This window comes from Euphorbia lathyris, chromosome 3, assembly GCF_963576675.1.
Source record: "Euphorbia lathyris chromosome 3, ddEupLath1.1, whole genome shotgun sequence".
NCBI classification, from domain to species: Eukaryota; Viridiplantae; Streptophyta; class Magnoliopsida; order Malpighiales; family Euphorbiaceae; genus Euphorbia; species Euphorbia lathyris.
The window spans coordinates 68,426,166-68,433,695 of record NC_088912.1 but is presented as its reverse complement, the minus strand read 5'-3'; positions in this window follow the sequence as shown (position 1 = coordinate 68,433,695).

Here is a 7,530-nt window from a genome sequence, read left to right as displayed (position 1 = left end):
TTATGTTGTAATCTTAAGTATTAAATAATAAAAACTTAACTATTGATTAGGATTTACTTGCTAATTAAATTTTAATAATGAATAAGCATTAATTATATAATTAATAGTTGAGATATATAATCTGAATTTAGAGAACTTATGACTTGAGTTGATTTGGTGAGGCTTCTGAGTCTCTATAAAACCCCATCATACATTTTTACTTTGGTAAACAAATTCATACCCTATTCTACAACTTCAATTAGAAAGAAAAATATGGAAAAGGCAATGCAATTAATAATATCAGTTTTCACTATAAGTTGCCTCATTTCTGTTGCATATTTTGCAAACGGGACTGCCACTTTCTACACTAGATATGTTCGTAAGTATACTTATATTACATTTTTATTTTTTCATATTGAAATTGATTATGTTATTTTGTTAATTTGATATCTGATATAATGAAAATGAATAAATGCAGCGTCAGCATGTTATGGAAATCAAAATGAAGGAGTGATGCATTTTGGAAGAACAAGGCAGCCTGCGGTCAAAGATATAGAGTGACGTGTACTGGCCCCACAAACAATGGAATTTTACATCCTTGTACCGGTAAATCTGTTGTGGTTAAAATTGTTGATTACTGCCCACCTGGTTGCCAAGGGACTATTGATCTTTCTCAACAAGCTTTCATGACTATTGCAAATCCTGTTGCTGGCAAAGTCCAAATTCAATACCAACAGTATGCACTTTTAACTAATAATACCATAAAGCTATGTAGATGATCGGATAGACTTACTTACTAGGATCTTGTATTTTTTCATGAGAGACTTATAATCTGCCATTTTTTACTAGATCACCAGCGAATCAAAGTGAAGTTAAACAAAAATGAGGTGAAATAAACTATTTTGGGGTTCTTGGATTTTTTCATTAAAAGATTTGGGCGAGGATTTTAGATTTGGGAATTCATGATTTTACCCTTGGTCACAAACTTATAGTAGTTGAATCTCCATAGAAGTATATAAGGAAGAAGAAGCAGGCCATAAAAGATAAAAGGGATGAGGGTATAACTGTCATTTGATTAATTGAAATGAGTGAAGCCTTATGAGCATAGAAATTAAATAGGTAAAAGAGGATTTGTTAAAATGGGTAAAATTGAACCAATATATCAATCATAAGACTTTAATTGTACCATTTTAGACCTTAAGGGTATTATTACTCTTCAATGTCTATCTTAAGGATACTTTTGAACCTCTTCTCTTCATTCAATCTCACGTTAGAAATGTATAGTTAAAGTTATAGGTCAAACTTAATCAGCTCAGAGGAAGAAAATCTTCTAAAATATAATCCAATAAGATAGAATGGTCTCCGTGATCAAAATTAACAGATGAATTTAAATGCTAAAAAAAAAAATGTTATACACATTAGTAACTCCAAATTTTACTGGGTGAATGATTGTACAATGCTTGAGTAATAGAATCGATAACCTAAAATTATACAAATAAAAATAATTTAGGATTCAATCAAGTTAAACGTCATTTATATCATGATTAAATAGAATGAAGAAAAATTAAATACGTTGATACGGTTTCCAAATAAAAATGGTGGAGATGTTTATTTTGTTCTCCATCAATAAAAGATCTAGCACAATGAATAATATCTCTATGTCAGGCACATGTATTTATTGCGTAGAACAAAATCTAGTGAATTCTTTCAATAACTTTCTAGCCCATGTTCCTGGTATATTTGCAATTATTTTCACCAGTTAAATCATATTCATAGCATTTCCCATATTTTGACCATTTCCTTATAGGAGTTGTGCTAATGTGTTTTTTTAATTCATAATAGATTCATCATTAATCTGGCAACAAACACAAATTCAAATGTGCACATTTTTTCAAACACGTTTCCAACATAGATCGACCTTTTCATTTCATAGTCATCTAGATATATAGCTACAAGCACTTATACTTCTAAATTCTACATGTCAAAAAACAAACCAACACTCTATAGTAAGAACCTCCAATATGTATCATCCTGTCCAGCTAAATTTATTTCTAAATTCTTGCCATTTCCTATGGAAATTCTATTGTTCTCATTCATAAAAAAAGACAATTAAAACATGTACTATTGTTCCATTAGAACCGTTGTTCATCGACTTCCGTAACTGGACATTTTTTATAATAACACATAGTCCACGTTCTCCATTTGACTTTGATATTCCACCCAGTTTTCTTTAGCACAAGTGTGTGAATTGTACTGACTTCCTTCGTACAAAATTTAACTTTTCTCTGATTAGTATAACTAGTTACTGTAAAAGAAGTACCCTCACATTTATTATCTGTACCAAACAAATAACAATATAAACCATATGTGGCATCTTTGAATACACTATGCTACTGTAGATTCTGTTTGTGGATATTCCGAGGATTGACATGGACCTTCTGATATCTGAGATAAGATAAAGAAAAACTGAGAGAGATGATGTTGATATAAGGAATCTCACTCTCATGATAAAGTAAGATGAATCCATCGGGAGGCTCTCAATGTATGTTTTTCTAGAATGTGAGTATGTACATGAGGTTTGAGAGTCTAAGATATATTTATAAGGCGTTTTTTTTTTTGTGATCGCCTCACATGATAGTTGTATATATATAGAGGATAAGGCGTGTTCTCCTTTGAGGCGGACTACCTAGATTCTAAACGAGTCTTATAGGATGTGTCCAAATAGGACTCGAAGTCATTCTCATTGGTCCACATGTCAGAGGATAAGAGGTGTCCTATTTGAGGAGATCATACAGTTTCCATCATTTCGGCTAAGCATGAGATAAAAAGGATTGGGACACGTATACCTATAATAATGAGATTGTTATTAGGTGTCCCTCCTTTGGTCTTTTAGGCGCTCTTTAAAGCTTATTTTTTATTATTTGATGTTAAGATCAACTCATTTACCTAGGAATCGGTGTAGTTTTGGGCTTTGTTCTACTCCTTTGGTCTTTTAATAGAAAAAGAAGCCACCGCTTTAAAGAGAAGTAGTTTTATGGGTTAGTTAGTTATATGAATATCATAATTAACTACAAAACTATAACAAAATCAGTTTATCAAACTTAATTCTGAATATATCATTATTTTCCATATATAACAAATAAAATATGTTTTTACACCTTAATTTAAAATTCTAAACTCCAATTCATAAATAATTCATAAATTTTAAACCATAGACAATATATTTTGGACCTTAATTTATAAACACCAATTCTTAAAATACATTAAAAGCAATGATTTTATTAGTTTGATGTAATTGAAAATTAGAACATGACATAATTATAGATAGTTTTTCAAATGTGAATTTATATGTAAATTTCCTAGTTTTATTGCCCTGCTATGTAAGAACCATTTAGGCGCAACATTGGGCTTTCAACAAGTGAAGCTTAGGCGTCACAGTTTAGGGGGAAGTTAGGAGAACAGATTTTGTGTTTTTTAATTCAACACCTTCAACTGTGTCTTTGAGTTTATTGTTGAATTTTAATTTTCATTCTTGTTATTGTATTTAATGCAATTGGATTTCTGCACGTTATTGAATTTTTTAAGCCTTATTTTGCAATTGTTCAGCTATATGTTGGTATAGAGATTTCATTTGTAATGATTTACCTTGAACACATATATTAGACCTTCATCTACATCAATAAATATCCATTTTTATCAAATCTTATATCAATTTTGCACATTTATTTTCTTTTATTGACTCTTCCTTTATTTATTCGTAATAGCGTAGAAAAGATTAATTATCTAACAAAGTTTATAATGGTGCTAGAGATCTAATAGAGGTTTTTTAACCCTTGTATCCCCCGTCAATCGTTTCGATTAGATTTTAAATTTTGATACGCAAAATCCATAAACTTAATCCATATTAATTGAAAATTAATTTCTTTGACAGGTCTACACCCGAACTATAACAAGGTTGAAATTTAATACGATATCATCCAACCAAACAATGCGTTTAGAAATATAAGTATTATTGTATAAACCTAAAATATGATTTGTAATGGTTAATATGTTTGAATTTTATATTATATTGTGTTCACCAGCATAGAAGAAAAGTGGGTCCATCATTTTTATGCAAGTAAGAAAAGAACAGATTATGGGATCCATTGAAATGCTACAAACAAAACTACCTTTTATGTTATATTTAAACTACTACTTATATTTATATTGTCAAATCTTGAAACAAGGATCCAACTTTTAATGATATTACAATATTATGGAATTTGATGGCTTCCAGATACTCGATATATTCAATAGTTGTATATATTGTAGAAGGAATTTGGAGGACTAATATTTTCCATCGACTTGATGTTGATTGCTCATCTAATGTTTCAGTTCAGAGTCCCTATAAAAACCCCTAACCACATATTATTCTACAGCTTCATTTAGAGAGAAAAGACAAGACAATGCAAATAATAATATTACTAGTAGCCACCATAAGTTGCCTTATGGTCTCTGTTGCATATGCCGCACAAGGCACTGCCACTTTCTACACTGCACCTTATGTTCGTAAGTTACTATATTATGTTGAGCCATGTAAATGTTTATAATATTAGTAAGGTGGATTGACATGAAAAATGAATGAAAAAATGCAGCATCGGCATGTTATGGAAATCAAAATGATAGCAGCAGCAAGTGATGCATTTTGGAATAACAAGGCAGCGTGTGGTAAAAAATATAGGGTGACTTGTACTGACTCTGGAGCATGTACTGGTAAAAGTGTAGTGGTTAAAATAGTAGATTACTGCCCTCCTGGTTGCCAAGGGACTATTGATCTTTCTCAACAAGTTTTTATTAAGATTGAATGAGGTAAAGCTCAAGCTTTTAATTTCTCATTGAAAAACTATATGAAAACTAATTACATATTTAATCTATTGCTAGGTGTGCTCAACAAGTAAAAAGGACTACAAGGACAATAACAAGTGTTCTAATCCTAACCGTTGATCAAGAAGCTTTGAGATGGATGGCTGTGATTGATTCGGGATTGGCTTGTATGTGGTGTGGTGCATCATGTCAAGGTGGACTGCTTCTAGAATAGCCTATTGAGCAAAAGGTCAGAAATACCCTTTGATCAAGGGTTTACGTAAAAGACTTGAAAGTCTTCTTTTATTAATTATACTTTGCCAGAACTCATTAAGCTTCCCTTTTTCTTTTCCTTCGGACTCTTCAACTACTTCTTCTCTTGCATGTTCATCGTCTTCTTCAGTTTCTGTAATTTAGGGTTTGTATTTTCCAAGAGCAAGAACTACTGCATGTTCTTGCTCCGTATTAGCCTCCCTCAAACTGAGCTTGCGTAAGGATTTTGCAAGCCAAGTTTGCCAATGAGAAAGCGTAAATGAGGAGAGTGTTGCGGTTTGGTGAAGAGATCGGCGAGTTGGAGAGCCGAAGAAATAGGCATCAGACGGATGAGGCCGGACTGGACGCTTTCGTGGATCACATGACAGTCAATGGCGATGTGTTTGGTCTGTTCATGGAAGACGGGGTTCTGAGCAATATGCATGACGGAGGTGTTATCACAGAAGAGGAGAGAAGAAACCATCAGAGTGAGGTGCAAATCGCGAAGGAGGTTGGTGATCCAGTGGAGTTCAAAGGAGGTGGAGACCATAGCCCGGTATTCAGCCTCCGAGGAAGAGCGGGAGACGGTACTCTGTTTCTTGGAACGCCAAGACACAATGGCGGAGCTAAGGAAAACGATGTAGCCGGTAATGGATTTGCGGGTGACGGGACAAGTAGCCCAGTCGGAGTCAGAGAAGGCCTGGAGGGTGAGATCGTTGCATGCAGGAAAGAAGAGACCAAAGCCGATGGTTCCCTTAAGGTAATGCAAAACCATGTGTATTTTATGTAAATCATCTATAGTGGGTTGGGTGAGGGATTGGGAGAGGTGATTGACGATGTAGGAGATATCAGGCCGTGTATGGGTAAGGTAAAGTAGTTTGCCGATTAACTGTCTGTAAAGGGTGATATCGGGGATAACGGTGGAGTTCAGGGAGGGTTTTTGGTTAGGTAAGGCCGGTGAGGATGCAGGTTTACAGTCTAGAAAGTGTGTATCTTGGAGGAGTTCTAAAACATACTTTCTTTGTGACATATGCAGGCCCTGTTTGGTTCTGGAAAACTCAAAACCCAAGAAGAAGTGCAAGGCACCAAGATCTTTGATGCTGAAGGAGGTGTCGAGATGCTGTTTAGCACGGGAGATGGTCAGAAAATCATCTCCGGTGAGGATAACATCATCGACGTAGATGAGCAGGACGGTTGTGTGAGAATCCCGAACCAGGACAAAAAGAGAAGGGTCTGCTGTGGACGGAATGAATCCCATTTGTTGAACCGTGCTGGTGAGCTTGGCATTCCATTGACGGCCGGCCTGTCGGAGTCCATTACGTAGCTTGCAAACAAGTGGAGGAGTGGCCTTGGGGATCCCCGGAGGTAGAGACATATAGACATCCTCATGAAGTTCACCGTGCAGGTAAGCATTATTGATGTCAAGTTGGTGAATATGCCAATTCTTTGCAAGCCAATGATAAAATGATTCTGATGGTGGTGAACTTTGCAACAGGTGCAAAGGTGGCGGTGAAGTCGTCGCGTTCTTGCTGTGCATATCCCTTCGCCACAAGGCGAGCTTTGAAGCGAGCAATACTGGCGTCGGCCTTATGTTTGAGTTTGTAGACCCATCAACACCCAATGGGGCATTTTCCTGCAGGTAACGGGACTAAATCCCATGTATGGTTTGCTTCAAGAGCTAATAGCTCTATATTCATGGCTTGTGTCTAGTTGGCATTTAACTGGGCTTCTCTGTATGATGCAGGTTCTTTGTGACAGGCTACATTAATGAGGAAGGCTTGTTTTGTTGGGGAGAAGTTGGAATAGGAAAGATGTTTAGAAAGGGCGTGAGGCGAGTTGGTGAGGCAAGGCAAGTTGGTTCCTGCGGCTAAGGCTATATGATAGTCTTGGAGGTAAGAGGGAATTCTTTTTGTTTTGAGGGGTCTACCCGTTGCTTGTGCTGCTGGTTGAATTTCATTATCACTATCATTGCCCGTTTGTGTTGCGTCCACATCTTGCATGTCAGTTTGTATGTATGGCATGTGAATTTGTGTTGCATCTGTGTTTGGTTGAAAATCATCGTCGTCGTCAATGAGTGATGTATGCAAAGTGTCTAGGTTGTCTTCGCTGCAGAATGATGTCTTTGTCGTGGTATCATTGTCTGAGAAAGGAAAATGCTGCTCAAAAAAAGTAACATTCCTGGAAAAGAAAACCACATTAGTAGTTAAGTTTAGGAGTTTGAATCCCTTGATGCTATGTGAATAACCTAAGAAAACACACTTCAAAACCTTGTTTGTAAAGTTTGTTTTGTTTCTGTCAAGGGTGGTGGCATAAGCTAGACACCCGAATACTTTGAGGTTATCTAGGCTGCTTGTCTCCCCATATAAGCGTTCATAAGGTGTTTGGTTTTGAACTGGTGTTGAAGGGAGCCTGTTGATTAAATACACGGCATGACTGACTGCTTCAGGCCAGTAGAGT